This window comes from Tachypleus tridentatus, chromosome 12, assembly GCF_004210375.1.
Source record: "Tachypleus tridentatus isolate NWPU-2018 chromosome 12, ASM421037v1, whole genome shotgun sequence".
NCBI classification, from domain to species: Eukaryota; Metazoa; Arthropoda; class Merostomata; order Xiphosura; family Limulidae; genus Tachypleus; species Tachypleus tridentatus.
In genome coordinates this window covers 135,118,747-135,137,075 of record NC_134836.1, presented here as the reverse complement: position 1 = coordinate 135,137,075, position 18,329 = coordinate 135,118,747, and the positions used below count along the sequence as shown (strand labels likewise).

The following is an 18,329-nucleotide window of genomic DNA, read 5'->3' as shown; positions in this document are numbered from 1 at the left end:
TTTTTTCAGGTACAGGGCACACGACAGGCAAAACTTTCGCATACTGTCGTGTGAAAATGGGTTTTCTCAGGGCACTCCGTTTCCCCACATCAAATTCTTCAGGCATTGGATTTCTAGATCCCAGCCTAGGCAACCTTTTTGCCAGACCCAGAATCGGGCCATTTGATTTGATCTGAATTTGAATGAATTACATTCATGTTCACATCTGCCCAACTTTTCATTTGGGACAGGTCCCGGCCTTTCTTTCCACTGCTGCCTTTGCCTCCACCGAAAAGAACATTTAGTGAGACATTCTCCACCCAAAAAGTCAAGAATAATAATGATAATTAATTTATTAAAATAATAATAAAAAAAAAAAACCACCACTTAATCTTAATAACAATCCACGAAAGGGGACGAAGAGGAACTACAAAGTTCCTGAACACCCCAGTTGGACAGAGAACTCTTCTGATTTCTCTCTCTCTAAACTGAACCCCTGCCACGTTAGTTTAGTTTAGTTTAAATTATGTTCAGTGTACAATGAACTATATAAACTTTTACTACTCTGAAATTATGTTCAGTGTACAATGAACTATATAAACTTTTACTTCACTGTTTAAATTATTTAGAAATATTTAACCTCCAACAATACCATTCAGCGAGTTAAAATTCACACATTTTAATTTGAAGACTATACTGCACTAACTTGAAATCACACCAACATTAGCTACTACCCAAGAACAAAAATTCTTACACATTTCAAATTAAGTTCATGATAAATATTATTAAACAAATATAATAAAGTTGATATTAAGAACTGCACTCAAAAAATCAGATGCAAGGTAATTTCATCTTTAAATACAAATAATATTGTAAATAAGTATGGAAACAGTGAGTAAGTATAATGTAAGAAATTCTGGGAATGTTCTCCTTTAACACACAAAAATGAAATTAATCACCATGTGTAGATTGTTTAAACAATGACTGGGTATCATCTAATCAATCACAGTGCCACATCAGATATAAGCATAGATTGGCAGTCATACTGTTCACAGAAGTAGTATGGCTCATTGATCCTAGGACAGAAATGGCACATGTTTTTTATGTTGAAATCAATATTCGAGCTACTTTATGTGACAAGTTAAGTTCAAGTAACAACTGTGAACAGGTTACATAGAACTTGAACTTTTGATTCAGGGTAGAAATATAAAACATAAATGAAAACAGAACATTAAGATATGCTTAGTGTATAATGATTCAGTGCTTATGTAGCTGCTAAAAAAAAAAAAAAAAACTTGTTTTGTTTAAAGTTAAGCCAAAACTACACAGTGGGCTATCTGTGTTATGATTACCACAGGTTTTGAAAGCTGATTTTTAGCATGTTAAGTCTGCAGACACACTGCTTTGCATTAGGGGATATTTTAGGAAAAATAACAAAACCAAATGGCTAAGCTGGTCATCATATTTCATAGAATGGGATGAATAAAGTCAAAGGTGGTTTTCTGTACAGCTCATTTCTAAATTCAAAATGACTGTCAACAACTAATGTTAGTTTGTCTAATGTCAGATAAGAGAATGTTAGTTGCTTCACATTGACTGTGATACTACAAACGTGGGTTGAATCTCTGCCAGTGTTAGAGACTTACACAAAACTGATGGCACCCTAGCTGTTGATAGGTAAGTGCAAGTTCTTATCTATCATGTCATTCCCTCAGAAGCAAGAATTCATATACCAGCAAAACAGCATTGATCAAAGTGTGCAGAAAATGTGGTGAAAGGATATCTGAAGGGTAAAATATCAGTATAACACTTGTAACAATGGCTTAACATGCACAAGTTGTGGTGTTATTAGGGCTGTAAAACAAAACTGAAAAGTTCAAACAGCAATCATTCAAACTGAGCAAATTGTATGTAGTAACACAGTAATACAATGTTTCACAGCCACAGCAGCACAACAGTAAGATGTATTGCTGAAATACAAAATACTAGTGAACAGTACATTTAAATAAACTCTTACATTTCAACATTTAGTTATAATTACTCATTGTTTATAAGTCTGTTTCCATAATTATTCTCAATTCTTTATATTTCAAAAACATAATAAAGTATCTAAGTCTGACTCTGTGCCTGGTTCCTTTGAGCTTCAAGATTTTGTTCAAAAACGTTGTTTAGAACTTCCTTCCATTCCTTCTCATATTCCTTCAACTTTTCTCTCTGAAACATCAAACCACATCAGCTTAGACTCATTTCCTATCAATCATTTAATGATGAAAATGCATCTGAAACATCAAACCACATCAGCTTAGACTCATTTCCTATCAATCATTTAATGATGAAAATGCATCTAAAACATCAAACCACATCAGCTTAGACTCATTTCCTATCAATCATTTAATAATGAAAATACATCTGAAACATCAAACCACATCAGCTTAGACTCATTTCCTATCAATCATTTAATAATGAAAATACATCTGAAACATCAAACCACATCAGCTTAGACTCATTTCCTATCAATCATTTAATAATGAAAATACATCTGAAACATCAAACCACATCAGCTTAGACTCATTTCCTATCAATCATTTAATAATGAAAATACATCTGAAACATCAAACCACATCAGCTTAGACTCATTTCCTATCAATCATTTAATAATGAAAATACATCTGAAACATCAAACCACATCAGCTTAGACTCATTTCCTATAAATCATTTAATGATGAAAATGCATCTGAAACATCACACCACATCAGCTTAGACTCATTTCCTATAAATCATTTAATGATGAAAATACATCTGAAACATCAAACCACATCAGCTTAGACTCATTTCCTATCAATCATTTAATGATGAAAATGCATCTGAAACATCACACCACATCAGCTTAGACTCATTTCCTATCAATCATTTAATGATGAAAATACATCTGAAACATCAAACCACATCAGCTTAGACTCATTTCCTATCAATCATTTAATGATGAAAATGCATCTGAAACATCACACCACATCAGCTTAGACTCATTTCCTATCAATCATTTAATAATGAAAATACATCTGAAACATCAAACCACATCAGCTTAGACTCATTTCCTATCAATCATTTAATAATGAAAATACATCTGAAACATCAAACCACATCAGCTTAGACTCATTTCCTATCAATCATTTAATAATGAAAATACATCTGAAACATCAAACCACATCAGCTTAGACTCATTTCCTATAAATCATTTAATGATGAAAATGCATCTGAAACATCACACCACATCAGCTTAGACTCATTTCCTATAAATCATTTAATGATGAAAATACATCTGAAACATCAAACCACATCAGCTTAGACTCATTTCCTATCAATCATTTAAAAATGAAAATACAGGAACATGTTTCAATTTCACTTACTGCTTATTTGAATTCATTTCTGTTATGTAATTTTTACATCTAATAATAAATACATAGCTTGAGAAATTTCTTCATATTTTATCACTTTTATCTTCCTGTGTTTAACATTTCTTGAATTAAAAAGGATATAACAGTATCACAAACAACAAGAACGATAATTACCAGATATATTGTACGTTCACTTGGATTCTCTTGTCGATCAATAGACTTTACGGTAACCTGTCCTTCAGATTCCCACTGTATCTGATCACACTTCCATTCTTTCAATTCTTCAATAGTTACTGTCTTGCCACAAGGAGAATACACAACTTGCTGTTAAAACAAGTAATATTAAAAAACAAAATGTTGTATTAAACATAAACTTTCACACAAAGCACTATTATCTGATTCTCATCTACAAAATATGTTTACTCTTTCAAAGTATATTCATATTCATTTTCCATGTGTATGAATACACATATGAATTGGAACTGTGGCAGAAATCTCAGACAAAGGATATGTGTGTAAACGAAGGAGAGAAACGAAATAGTTATGAAAACTGCTACTGTTTCATGTTTCAGTTACAGACAGAACTTCAAATAATCTCAATAATTTGTATTTCATACTGCTAGTCTTTCATGTTTCAGTTACAGAGAGAACAGCTTCAAATAATCTCAATAACTTGTATTTATGAAATAAATAATATTTATTTCAAATTTATTTTCATACAAGAGTATAATTCACATTTGAAACAACAGTTTTTACAGTTATAATTTGTCCACTGGACAGGTGTTTGTTTTACAAAAGTTATAAAATACACCAAACTCTGGGTAGATTTCTAGATCTTCATAATTATAAACTGAGCATGTCCAGCATATACACAAGAACATGTAAATATGTGTACTTATACAGAAAAGCACATAAATGTTTATACTTGTACACAGGAAAATATAAATATGTGTACTTCTAATCTTCAGACCAAAATTGCATACACTAGTATGTTTAGCTCATAAACCCTCAGTAATAAACATATTTAAATTAATGCCATGATATTTGTTGCTTTCATGTCCCATAGAAGTCCAATAAAGTTTCTAAACTCTCAGAAAAAAAGGTAAAACATAATAAAAACAACAAAAACATGCAAGATGTTTTATATATGTTTTACTACTGGAGTATGGAGTATTAACTGAGTTTATTTAATGACAGGTTTGACTAATCTGTGTAGTAATCACAGCTAATGAAACATTCCAAGGAATCCATGAAAGCTGTGAATGTCTCAAGCTGAAAACTTCTAATTGCCATGAAGAAGAAAAAACTCAAATTGTTGATATTGAAATGTTACATGGACATTGATACAGACAAAGTTATGAAAAAAATATATAAATAAACGTGGAAGTTAGAAAATTTTTAATCATCTTGAAATGTTTTTAATGCAACACCTTAAAAAGCAACATACAACACTTTAAGTAGTCTTTGTATCCAGAGAAGATTACCCTGTTAGGTATTAGCTAGAGCCCAACAGTAATTTAGTTCAGATATTTATTCTTATTTCTTTACTGGTTCTTTTAAATTTACAGAATGGTACCTTTTCAGAGCTGCAATCATAAGATCCAATTTTCAAGGTAAAATTTCAGTTTCAGGTAGGGCTGTTTTGTTCATTTAAGATGTGCAATTTCCAATATTAGGTTCTTTGTTTAAAATAAGTGTAGATATACTGTGGATTTTGGAGTTGCAATGGTGGTAAATATTGGATGTTTTTTTTATTATGTTTGATGAACCAGGCTTCCAGATTCCTTCCTGTTTATCTGATATAGGATTCTGCACATTTATTTTACATTATTTTAGAACTTGATAAAAAAATTGTGTAAAAAGAACTAACAATGAAACGATTCTTGATATAATAATCACTTCACTCATGAACATTCAAAGTGATTCCATTAAATGTGTGAAACAAAAACTGGTAATTTTTTTGTGAAATAAATTTTGTGTCAGTTTGTAATATTATATATTTATATGATACAAATGTAATACATAGATGTTTATGAAATAAATGTGATAAATGAACAATACTGGCAATCCTTCTTACCAGCAGCCTTGCTTTCACCCTGCAAAAAATCTTTCAGATTTTGTATGATGGAATGAAGCACATATACAGACCTAAAGTTTTTAGGTTTTCTCTATGACAATCTATACATTTTAGGTCTATGTGATTTTTATAAAAATATCTTTAATTCTTATAAAAAGACTTGCAAATGGATGTAAACCTTTACTTCATTTATTAACTTCTAATACAATTGGAATCATTCATGATGAAGAGAAACTCAACAGTCAGTTGCAAACTCTATTAACATGAAGATGACCTAAGAAGTTTGAAAAATTGTTCTTTACTTTAATAAACATTTTAATACCCATACTAGCTGTCTTGAGATACAGTCTCCATATAAAATGTGTTTTTTGGGGTGGAGGTAATTAGAATTTTATAATGTCCAAAACAATGCACAATTAATGGTCATTACATAAACAAATCAAAATTGTTTATGTAAGAAAAAATAAAAGTTACTTGAAATTAATTATCCATCAACAAGTTGTGAAAAGTTCTCTCTTCTCTGCTATACCAACCAATAAGGTTTAGTGCTAAAAGTTTTCAATTTCATTAGTTTTTCACTGTAATTGCTATTTCCCTTACAATATTAGCATCTTTCCATTCTATTATCTCTTAACAAAACATAGCTCATGTTTAAATTTACACAACTATTCAGACAAAATAGTAAAGCTTTACTTCAGCACAATGGTTTGATGCAAGAATAATCCAGGTTACGAGTGCATACGTACAAAACCCTTGTGACATGTCTTTCCTGATTGGTTCAAGGGGATCAACTGGGTAAAACATAAATCTAGAGTGAGTAAAGTGAAACCTGTCAAAAAGTCACGATGAACTGATGGATATAAATTCCACATGTGTGCACACAATACAACTGGAAGGTCTGGAATATTAACAAATTAGTTTTTTCCTATGTCAAACTATTTCCTCCTCTTAGTATCACAATTTCAATGAAAACATCCTAGGCAAAAAAAAATGATCCAGAATTAGACAAATTTAGTGGTTGTGGGCCTACTAGTAATCAAGAAAGACACAGTTAAAAAATCAAGGTTGTGGGCCTACTAGTAACCAAGAGCACCAAAGTTGATGGATTGAGCTCATTCATTCATGCACGATAAAGAGTCCAACTTGTGTTGCACAGGAACAGAAAATATGTCAGTACATTCCAGTTAACAGAAATAGTAGATGTGTCAGTCGGGTCAAGTTAACCATAAATAGCAGATGTGTCATTAGGGTCCAGTTAACCAAACTTTTGAATTTGGATCCACTGTAATTACACCATAATGAAACTGGTGTCAATACTTATGTTTTACAATCTCAGAGGCTACCACATATCCTGGAAGCTGCTTTAAACTAGTCTGCTGCTGGTGTCTTCCTCCACTCCAGTACACCAATTGACATGACTGTTTTCAATCACATCAATAAAGAAACTACCTCTGTCACAAGAGAGATGTATTTAAGTTTCATGTGGTTCCACACAGGTTTACTCAACATAACTTTTTAAACTTACCAACAAGCATCTTGATGTGATCTCTGAGACTTATTTGGAATACCTCCCCACACAATCACCTTAAAGTAGATGTAACTCAGATATATGCTCCCCCCTTCCATGCCAGCTTGGTAAAACATGCAGTGACTTTCAATGAAAACTGTATCAGCAAGTACAAAAAAAAATCTTTGTCTAAGGTAAAAGATTGATGCACATTACAAGTTTTTCACATCTGTCTAACTACAAAGAGAACATCTGGATGAAACGTTAGAAAAAGTTACTCAGATATACCTATTGAAAGCTAATACTTAATAGAGGGTCATATACAATGATAATATATACATAGATTTGTAAACAAAACATTAACTATTATTTATAGCCATACGTGTTTTCAATAGTCCCCATTTCTTTTCATGCTGCCATGTTCACTTACATTCCTTGACTTGTCATTTAGTGTTTCCAAAAGCTTACAGTTGTAGCCTTCAGGATAAGAAGATGGAGTAGGCTGGAAGTGAGGTCTCACTTGTTGAATAGCCTAAAAATGTGTGTTAAATGTAGTTGTACAAATAACCCTTTTCAATAATGACTCGAAATATGAATAATGTTGTTTATTAAAACTGTATATTAAAACGACTTGAAGAGTAAGTAACAGATATTAATATATTAATCAATATAGTTAGTCACACACTGGATATAAAACATGTCTGAAAACTAAATAACAGATATTAATATATTAATCAATATAGTTAGTCACACACTGGATATAAAACATGTCTGAAAACTAAATAACAGATATTAATATATTAATCAGTATAGGTAGTTACACACTGGATATAAAACATGTCTGAAAACTAAATAACAGATATTAATATATTAATCAATATAGTTAGTCACACACTGTATATAAAACATGTCTGAAAAATAAATAACAGATATTAATATATTAATCAGTATAGGTAGTTACACACAGTACATAAGACATGTCTGAAAAATAAATAACAGATATTAATATATTAATCAACATAGGTAGTTACACACAGTACATAAGACATGTCTGAAAAATAAATAACAGATATTAATATATTAATCAACATAGGTAGTTACACACAGTACATAAGACATGTCTGAAAAATAAATAACAGATATTAATATATTAATCAACATAGGTAGTTACACACAGTACATAAGACATGTCTGAAAAATAAATAACAGATATTAATATATTAATCAACATAGGTAGTTACACACAGTACATGAGACATGTCTGAAAAATAAATAACAGATATTAATATATTAATCAGTATAGGTAGTTACACACAGTACATAAGACATGTCTGAAAAATAAATAACAGATATTAATATATTAATCAGTATAGGTAGTTACACACAGTACATAAGACATGTCTGAAAAATAAATAACAGATATTAATATATTAATCAGTATAGGTAGTTACACACAGTACATAAAACATGTCTGAAAAATAAATAACAGATATTAATATATTAATCAGTATAGGTAGTTACACACAGTACATAAAACATGTCTGAAAAATAAATAACAGATATTAATATATTAATCAGTATAGGTAGTTACACACAGTACATAAAACATGTCTGAAAAATAAATAACAGACATTAATATATTAATCAGTATAGGTAGTTACACACAGTATATAAAACATGTCTGAAAAATAAATAACAGATATTAATATATTAATCAATATAGTTAGTCACACACTGTATATAAAACATGTCTGAAAAATAAATAACAGATATTAATATGTTGATCAATATAGTTAGTCACACACTGTATATAAAACATGTCTGAAAAATAAATAACAGATATTAATATGTTGATCAATATAGTTAGTCACACACTGTATATAAAACATGTCTGAAAAATAAATAACAGATATTAATATGTTGATCAATATAGTTAGTCACACACTGTATATAAAACATGTCTGAAAAATAAATAACAGATATTAATATGTTGATCAATATAGTTAGTCACACACTGTATATAAAACATGTCTGAAAAATAAATAACAGATATTAATATGTTGATCAATATAGTTAGTCACACACTGTATATAAAACATGTCTGAAAAATAAATAACAGATATTAATATGTTGATCAATATAGTTAGTCACACACTGTATATAAAACATGTCTGAAAAATAAATAACAGATATTAATATGTTGATCAATATAGTTAGTCACACACTGTATATAAAACATGTCTGAAAAATAAATAACAGATATTAATATATTGATCAATATAGTTAGTCACACACTGTATATAAAACATGTCTGAAAAATAAATAACAGATATTAATATATTAATCAATATAGTTAGTCACACACTGTATATAAAACATGTCTGAAAAATAAATAACAGATATTAATATGTTGATCAATATAGTTAGTCACACACTGTATATAAAACATGTCTGAAAAATAAATAACAGATATTAATATGTTGATCAATATAGTTAGTCACACACTGTATATAAAACATGTCTGAAAAATAAATAACAGATATTAATATATTGATCAATATAGTTAGTCACACACTGTATATAAAACATGTCTGAAAAATAAATAACAGATATTAATATGTTGATCAATATAGTTAGTCACACACTGTATATAAAACATGTCTGAAAAATAAATAACAGATATTAATATGTTGATCAATATAGTTAGTCACACACTGTATATAAAACATGTCTGAAAAATAAATAACAGATATTAATATGTTGATCAATATAGTTAGTCACACACTGTATATAAAACATGTCTGAAAAATAAATAACAGATATTAATATGTTGATCAATATAGTTAGTCACACACTGTATATAAAACATGTCTGAAAAATAAATAACAGATATTAATATGTTGATCAATATAGTTAGTCACACACTGTATATAAAACATGTCTGAAAAATAAATAACAGATATTAATATGTTGATCAATATAGTTAGTCACACACTGTATATAAAACATGTCTGAAAAATAAATAACAGATATTAATATGTTGATCAATATAGTTAGTCACACACTGTATATAAAACATGTCTGAAAAATAAATAACAGATATTAATATATTAATCAATATAGTTAGTTACACACTATATATAAAACATGTCTGAAAAATAAATATAGGAGATACATAGAAGGAGATAGAGTTCCAGTAAAAACTCTCTAGCTAATAGTGTGTTTAAAGAAAACTACATTATTGCTGATTTTGTACAGCCACCTCCTTCTTGTTGTTGTTGTAATTATGAAGAATCAAGACAAATGATCCAAGTCATTTGTTTCACATGCTAGTTGCAATCAATCAAGGAATTTTTAATTTGAAATATATTGCCCTTATCCATGATACTAAAATATTGCCAGTGCTATATCAAAGAAGTTTCTGTAATTTATGCTAAATATTTAAACACGTTTTCACAGTATTCACTATATCTTAAGGTTTAATATTTTTTGTAATAGAAAATGGGTTCACTTGTGTTAAAACTTGGTAAAGTTCTTTATTACATGCTTAGAACTTATGTTGTACCACACTTATTAGTGTGTAGTGTTTGAAAGTACACTTGTGGCTGTACTTATTACCACAGAGTGCAGGTTAAAACTATTTAAAAATAACTTCTAAGAATTTCTTTATAAAAAGTAACATTACAGACAACAAGGGTCATTCTATATACCAAACCTCAAAGAAATAGACTTAACTGGCTAAAAAATTCCATGGTCATCATATAGATAAAAAATACAGTAGAATATTTAAACAGTAGTTTCTTTTCTATAATGAGAAGTTTTTAAATCACAGTGATCATGTTGCATTTCTACTGCAAAAACATCATTAAAGATGTTATAACTTAACAGTAAAAGGGAATGTTTTTACTATAGTGTGACATTTCAATCACTGATTTGATAATTCTTAATTAAATAAACCTCAACATTAAAAAAGGTTTTTGTATTTAAATCAACATTCCACAATAACCACCTTATCCTTTACAATCTATAAACTTTATATAACTGTACCACTGATTAAAACAACGTGTTTAAATTTTTTCTTACTGAAAAAATTGGAACTTGTAAACAAATAATTATAAATCACACAAAGTGACATTATTAAAGATTTATAAACATTTAACACAGCCTCAATCAAACAAGCATATTTAACATAGCTTTTACACTGAGTTGTAACACAAATAAGTATAGCATATGTAAAAGCAGAATTTAACTTACAGCCTTTACTAATCTGGGTTCAGTTCGTTATTAATGAAGTAAGATTATTAAATACTAGATTCTGATTGGTATTTGTTTCAATATTCTTACAAACTGTGGTAAAAATTAGTTTTTCTTTTCTACTCTTCAAGGAAATATGCTTGGAAATTTGAATTTATAAACACTTTTATGACTAAGTCACATGATTCATTACATGACATACCAATAAATGCACAACCAAAATAGAGAAATTATCTATTTTCTAATACACTGAGTGCAGTCTGCAAAAACTCACTTGAATTACTTTTTCTTGCTGATCTCGAATAAATGTACATTCAGTGAAGATGGCATTTAAAGAAACAGCCTACAAAAAAAATACAAAGACAGACAAATGAATCTTAAATATAAAGCATGTTAAGTTGTACCATAAATTGATAATATGATAATTGACCGATGTTCATCACTGTAATAAAAATTAATTACTTTTGGAAAGAAAACAAAGTTATATTACAGAATAGCTACAAAAAAAATATTGATTTATACATTACGCAAAAAACTGGTAGCTATTATTATGTCCTTCAGATATTAATATCAGGACAACAAAAAACATGAAAAGGATATAAAAAAATTGTTAAATTGATTTCTATGCTTTACACTTTACTTATCCAAAAGTTATAAAACATGGTTTAACAATTTACAAAGGAATTTTTAAACTACAATTCTGTACAGATTTTGACTTTGTATATAGCTAAATTAGTTTTTTATGGATCAGGTGTCAAAACAAGAAGAGGTGAAAGCATAAGACTAGAGTAGGTATCAGATTATTGATACCATTCCAATGTAGGTGTTACATTAATGATAATAAAATGATGTACCTATAAAAACAAGCAACACCCACCACCCATTTTAATTCTTTGAGATTATAGTTAATACACATATATGATCTCTCACTTAAAGCTCTAACTACCATTTGTTTTACATCTCACAAACATACATAATCACAATGTTTCACGTTAAGACAAAATTTTACAAGAAAAAGAGTAAACTATTTCAAAACGAAGATTTTCACAGAAAATAAAAAATGAAAATGTAAACAAGCCTTATTATTATTATTAACAAAATTTTCTGTAAGTAAAACCACCATATCAGGGTAAAGAGAACCACCCGCTACTGACTACATCCACATCTATTTCTACATGCACAAGCATCGTCCAAGTGTAGAAAGAACCACCCGCTACTGACTACATCCACATCTATTTCTACATGCACAACCATCGTCCGAGTGTAGAGAGAACCACCCGCTACTGACTACATCCACATCTATTTCTACATGCACAACCATCGTCCGAGTGTAGAGAGAACCACCCGCTACTGACTACATCCACATCTATTTCTACATGCACAACCATCGTCCGAGTGTAGAGAGAACCACCCACTACCGACTACATCCACATCTATTTCTACATGCACAACCATCGTCCGAGTGTAGAGAGAACCACCCACTACCGACTACATCCGCATCTATTTCTACATGCACAACCATCGTCCGATTGTAGAGAAAACCACCCGCTACATCCACATCTATTTCTACATGCACAACCATCGTCCGATGATGTAGAAAGAACCACCCGCTACATCCACATCTATTTCTACATGCACAACCATCGTCCGATGTAGAAAGAACCACCCGCTATATCCACATCTGTTTCTACATGCACAACCATCATCCAAGTGTAGAAAGAACCACCCGCTACTGACTACATCCACATCTATTTCTACAAGCACAACCATCGTCCGAGTGTAGAAAGAACCACCTGCTGCTGACTACATTCACATCTATTTCTACATGCACAACCATCGTCCGAGTGTAGAAAGAACCACCCGCTACTGACTACATCCACATCTATTTCTACATGCACAACCATCGTCCGAGTGTAGAAAAAACTATCTGCTACTAACCAGTGATGTCAAGAAAACCCATTTTATACCTATATTAATATAATAAAATAAATAAAATTATATATTCAAACATCTAACACTGCCTTCTACATTCCGACACACAGTTACACAACCCCTTCCAAACATTTGGTCAGCTTCCGATCAGTTACCTCTTACTTTCTTTGTGAACCTGACAATGACCAAAGAAGGTCGAAACATTGTTTGCTCTTCTACGTAAAATATTTTCTCAACCCAAACGAGCCGTTTTTGCATATATATTTATCTGCTACTAACTACACCTATGTCTACATGGTGTTCTACTAGTTGAACTTAATGCAGTCACATAAGTGATTTAGCAAGATTACTGATAAATACATCTAACCATTAGTGCATAACTAACATCCACACACTTTCTGTAAAACATGTAGTATATTAATAACTTTTGCAAGTGTTGTGAAATAATATTAGGAAATAAATTAGGACATGCTGAATGGCCAGTTTATAAAGTCAGTTGTTTATTAACTTTCAGAACCAGCCTACCTGATTTTCAATAGTGGATACAATTTTTTCTGCTTCTGATTTGTCAAAGTGTGGCTGTTGAGCAACACACTCTAGTAAAGCAACATATGACTGTAGATTGGGTTTTACATTTTCCTCCTCCATTGTGGAAAATACTTCTCTCAGCCTATGTATGTTACCCTATAAATGGTATAAAATGTCTTTTCAACTGAGCATTACTCTGAAATTCATTCAAATTTAGCCAAGGTTTCTAATTATGATATAAAAATGATCACACAGTTTCTGCCATATTTATTTGTTTTGTTTCATTTATAAAGATAGAAGGTTAATAAGCTATTCTCCAAATCCTGTAGTTTTGTGTTATTGTATTTCCTTATTGAATATTATACAAATTATACATCAATTCATGAATTATACTCATACAAACTGAGATACCCATCCTTTGTCCAAGATATTAACTTTACAAAATGTTGGAGTAGATCCTATGAAAAGTAACATAACACTAATTACAATTATTACATAAGTAACAGAGAAGAACATTCAAACAGTGTAACACTTGTTTTAACACTAATATATAAACAACAAACTGAGGTACCCATCCTTTGTCCACGTTATTAACTTTAAAAAAATGTTGGAGTTGATCCTGTGATAAGTAACAAAAAATCATACAATTTATTTACAACATAACATATTATTACAGTATTCATTATTAGCTCACCAAAAGTTTGGTATAAACTTTAATAACTCAGTATGTTTATACTTAAAACATCCTGTACACTGTATGATGGTCACGGTAACTTTATATGGAAAGATACCAGTCAAGATAGTGGCAACAGGAGTGCTATTCTCTACCTTCTTTCAATAACCACCTCTTAATGTCCTTCCACAGTGTTTCACATGATTAGTTAATTGACGTACGCGTCATTGGGCCATTGGTTGCAGAAGTTTCTTAGGGGTTCAAAGCTGAAAGGTCACATGTGAAAATAGGAAGTGGGTATAACTCAGGAAATGGCTCTTCATATCTGACTTATGATGGCTACTGGGGTAGAAATTTCAACTGAGTTTATGTGGTAGTGCAACAGTAGCAGCTACATTTCCCATTGCATTCCTCCATAGAGAATACATGATGTTGGTAAGCCTCCTCACACACGTGTTATAAAAACGTTTATAGTTTTTGGTACAGAGACATTGTGTGATCTGTGAATGTAGATAAGGTTAATGTGTTTCAAATATAATAAATGCTCAATAACAACAATAATTGTGGTTGTGAACCCTCCATTAACACACCCCTTTTACCAACTATTTTACCACAGTTTGGTTGAGAATGGCCCAGCAACCTACAAGTATTCTGATAACAGACATACAGGCACACATTCAAATGTATGTACTTTATATATATGTCTAACACAAAGATATGTCACATGTCACATCATTTCTTTCTACATCAAATGAAACACAAATGGTATATCTTATTAAATTTCCAAAATTAATTTAATCCTGGTACAATTACCATACAACCACTTTAATTTCAACCTTCCATGAATAAATATTTCACATGTGAAGCACAATGAAGAAGACTAATTCACCTACATTGTGTTATAAGATTGATTCATTCTTAGATACCCATTAACTGAAGAAAATACTGTTGAACTACAAACTGAAAATGGTGAATTTAAATATAATTTCTTGCAGAATATTGAAAATGTGACATGAAGCCCACTTACAGTGGTATTGATGAGTTCAAACAGTCTAATCTCTTAGAAATATCAGTGTCATAGTTTCTGTCTTCCACATTTAATTAAAATGATTTAGTAATAGCATCAAACAATATTACAGACATTTTGATGAAAAGTAAATGCATTTCAATTGATAAACTTACCTTTCTTGCCCATCCCTGAAGCAATGTATTATAGATCTCTACATTTTTGAGTCGAGGAGCTTTAAGAAATTTCTTGCTCTTAAACCGATAATGTTGTAAAGCAGCATGGGCTCTTCCAAGCTGAAACAATTTAATATAAAAATAAATTTAGAATTCATTCAAATACTTCATCAGTAATTATCTATTATTTTAAAAGATTCTCACAGAAAAACATGACCATAAAACTGAAAACTATAATAAATGTAAGACCAGCAAGTGGAAAAGAATCTGTCCCAATCACTAGGATTATCCTTAACATAAACTTTTCCTCCAGTGTTTTGTACAAGTTTGTAAGAGTTCAGTTATTTTAAACAAGAAATACATTAAAAAAAAATGAAAATAATATACCAAACCTGAAAATAGTTTTTTACTTATTTCAATGTTATAACACAATACAAACCCTGAAGAAACAGATAAAACATGCTTATAAGCACCTGTAACTAAATTAATAAGAAAACCCTGTTGATTTCAAGTGATTCTTAAAAAACAGAGTGGAGTCCAGGAATGTAGAAATTGTCAGAGATTCTTACAAAACAGGCACCACTTGCAACAGAGTGGAGTCCAGGAATGTAGAAATGGATAGAGATTCTTACAGAACAGGGACAATTTGCAACTGGGTAGAGTACAGGAATGTAAAAAATGGGCATAGATTCTTACAGAACAGATTCATGATGACAAGAAACTCAAATGGCACTGACCTACAATGTCCATATGCAAAGAGGATTAAATAAATAAGTCTTAAAGGAGGGATGGTACAAAGGGCAAGAGGTCAAAGGCTCAAATGGAAGAAAAGGGCATGAAAAACAACAATGATGTTCCAATTTGGTTGGGCAACTGGATGGAGAGAATAAAAGAAAGAATGAAATAGCAGAGAATGATGGGAGAGAAATATGGAATAGTAAAAATGAAAATTATTGATTAATCCATCATCCAGTAATAGTAAAAACAGATAAGACTTGTCCAAGTGAGTCAAGTATAAAAAACAGAAAGATGATTCCAGTTCCTTAAAACATTGAAAAGCCACAACACAAAAACCAACAGTTGAAAATGTACCACTTACACTGGTAAATCAGCAAGAAAAAAGTGAAATAAAAATGAGAAAGAACCTATACATTTCAAGGACCCAGACAAAACCAATGCATGAAGACAGAATGCGGCTATGGTGGGATGAAAGATGCAATAATTTGGTTGCTGGAGAGGAAATCAGAAACAGTGAATGAAAAGTTACAGGAAGAGATAACTGAAAGAGGTTCAACAGTGGATTGGTTGGTTGGTTAGTTGTTTCACATTTAATGGCACAAAGTAACTAGATTATCTGCACCAAACAACTAGTAAAAAGATAAAATCATTAAAATATGTAAAAAAGAATCACACTAAAACAAAATAGAGTCCAATTTTCAAATTAAAATCTTAGAGTTAAAAAGACCAATTGCTCTTCAAAATTTAAAAACACAACACAGGTGGACAGTGTGACCATCACCAATGACAGTATAACGTCAAGGGTATACTCATGGTTAAAATATGTTTCAAATGGTGACATAACTTTTGATTGTTACAATGGCACGTCAGTAAAATGTGGGCTATTGTGACTCAAGTGTCACACAAACCATATATTGGTACTTCAGTACCACATAAAAGAAAGTGATGAATTAAAAAACTGTGATTAATGTGTAGCCTAGCCAGAAAAACTTCCTCCTTACTATCCTTACAGAAGCAAGATGGCCAAAGAGCAACAGAAGGTTTGACCTGAAAAAGCTTGTTATCACACTGCTCACTCCAAGTTGACTGCTAACTGGTGTCGAGCCAATCCTTGAATGCAGGACCGTAGTCCATGTGTGGGACAGGCACAGCAGTAATAATACCAGAAGATTGACTTAGCTGCAAGAGAAGGTTGTTTGGTTTGATCAACCAAACAAGATGAGCATTAATTGTCCTCTCTAAGAGGTTACAGAGACAGTTTGTTAAAGCAATTGGACGGTAGTTCGAAGGAATCTTGGGATCATTCCCAGGCTTAGAAAAAGGGAGGACAGTAGCATGATGCCAAGCATCAGAAAAAACATTCTCCGATCAGATCCAATTAAAAACAACCAAAAGAATAGCAAGAAAGACAGAAGAGAGAGAGATCATGCAGTATCTCATAATAAATATCATTGGGTCCAACTGATGTAGTGCCAGACTGATAAAGAGCAAGCTTGAGTTCCACCAGCATAAAGGGGTGATTGTAGTCATAGAGATGATCAGCCTGAAAGGAAAGAAGCAATCGCTCTGCTCATGCTTTGATAGCTAAGAAGGTGGGGGATGAAGTAGAAGTGCGAGAAGCACAAGAAAAAAAAAAATTTCACTGAGAAAACTGGCAGTTTAAAAGGTATCCTAAGCCCATTTTTGAGCTTTCCTTGCCATGTGGCAGGCAGAACTCCACCAAGGATGAGGATACTGTGGAAAACGTCAAGATTTTAGGAATACACTGAGCAGCTGCCTGGAGAATACCATGAGTCACTGTCAGTTTATCAATGGCTTACAGATGATGGCAGGATCAATTTCTGAGACAGAAGTGAAAGAGTGCCAGTCGGCCTAGTCCAACTTTCTTCAAAGCACATGGGTCAGATGGCATCAATTACGGCCAGTCTCTCTCAAAATGACAGAAAAATTATCAGTGTCCTGTATGTGACTGTTAACTCTTCAAGAGAAATAACAGAAAAGTGAAGGGGAGCATACAGAAAGAGGAATAGCAGTAAAAACTGACTGGAAATACGAACCAACACT

The 18,329-nt window shown here is 31.3% G+C and overlaps 1 pseudogene across 1 annotated transcript in view; it reads right to left on the bottom strand.

Moving 5' to 3' along the window:
• The window catches only part of LOC143234777 (DNA-directed RNA polymerase, mitochondrial-like), a 129,781-nt pseudogene that overhangs the window by 97,185 nt on the left and 14,267 nt on the right, over nt 1–18,329 (bottom strand). The window contains exons 4-9 of the transcript XR_013018796.1: nt 15,528–15,647; nt 13,670–13,828; nt 11,487–11,555; nt 7,389–7,490; nt 3,549–3,698; nt 2,100–2,193 (exon numbers count right to left, since the gene is read on the bottom strand). The product of XR_013018796.1 is annotated as a DNA-directed RNA polymerase, mitochondrial-like (transcript). The remainder of the gene's footprint in view (nt 1–2,099; nt 2,194–3,548; nt 3,699–7,388; nt 7,491–11,486; nt 11,556–13,669; nt 13,829–15,527; nt 15,648–18,329) is intronic.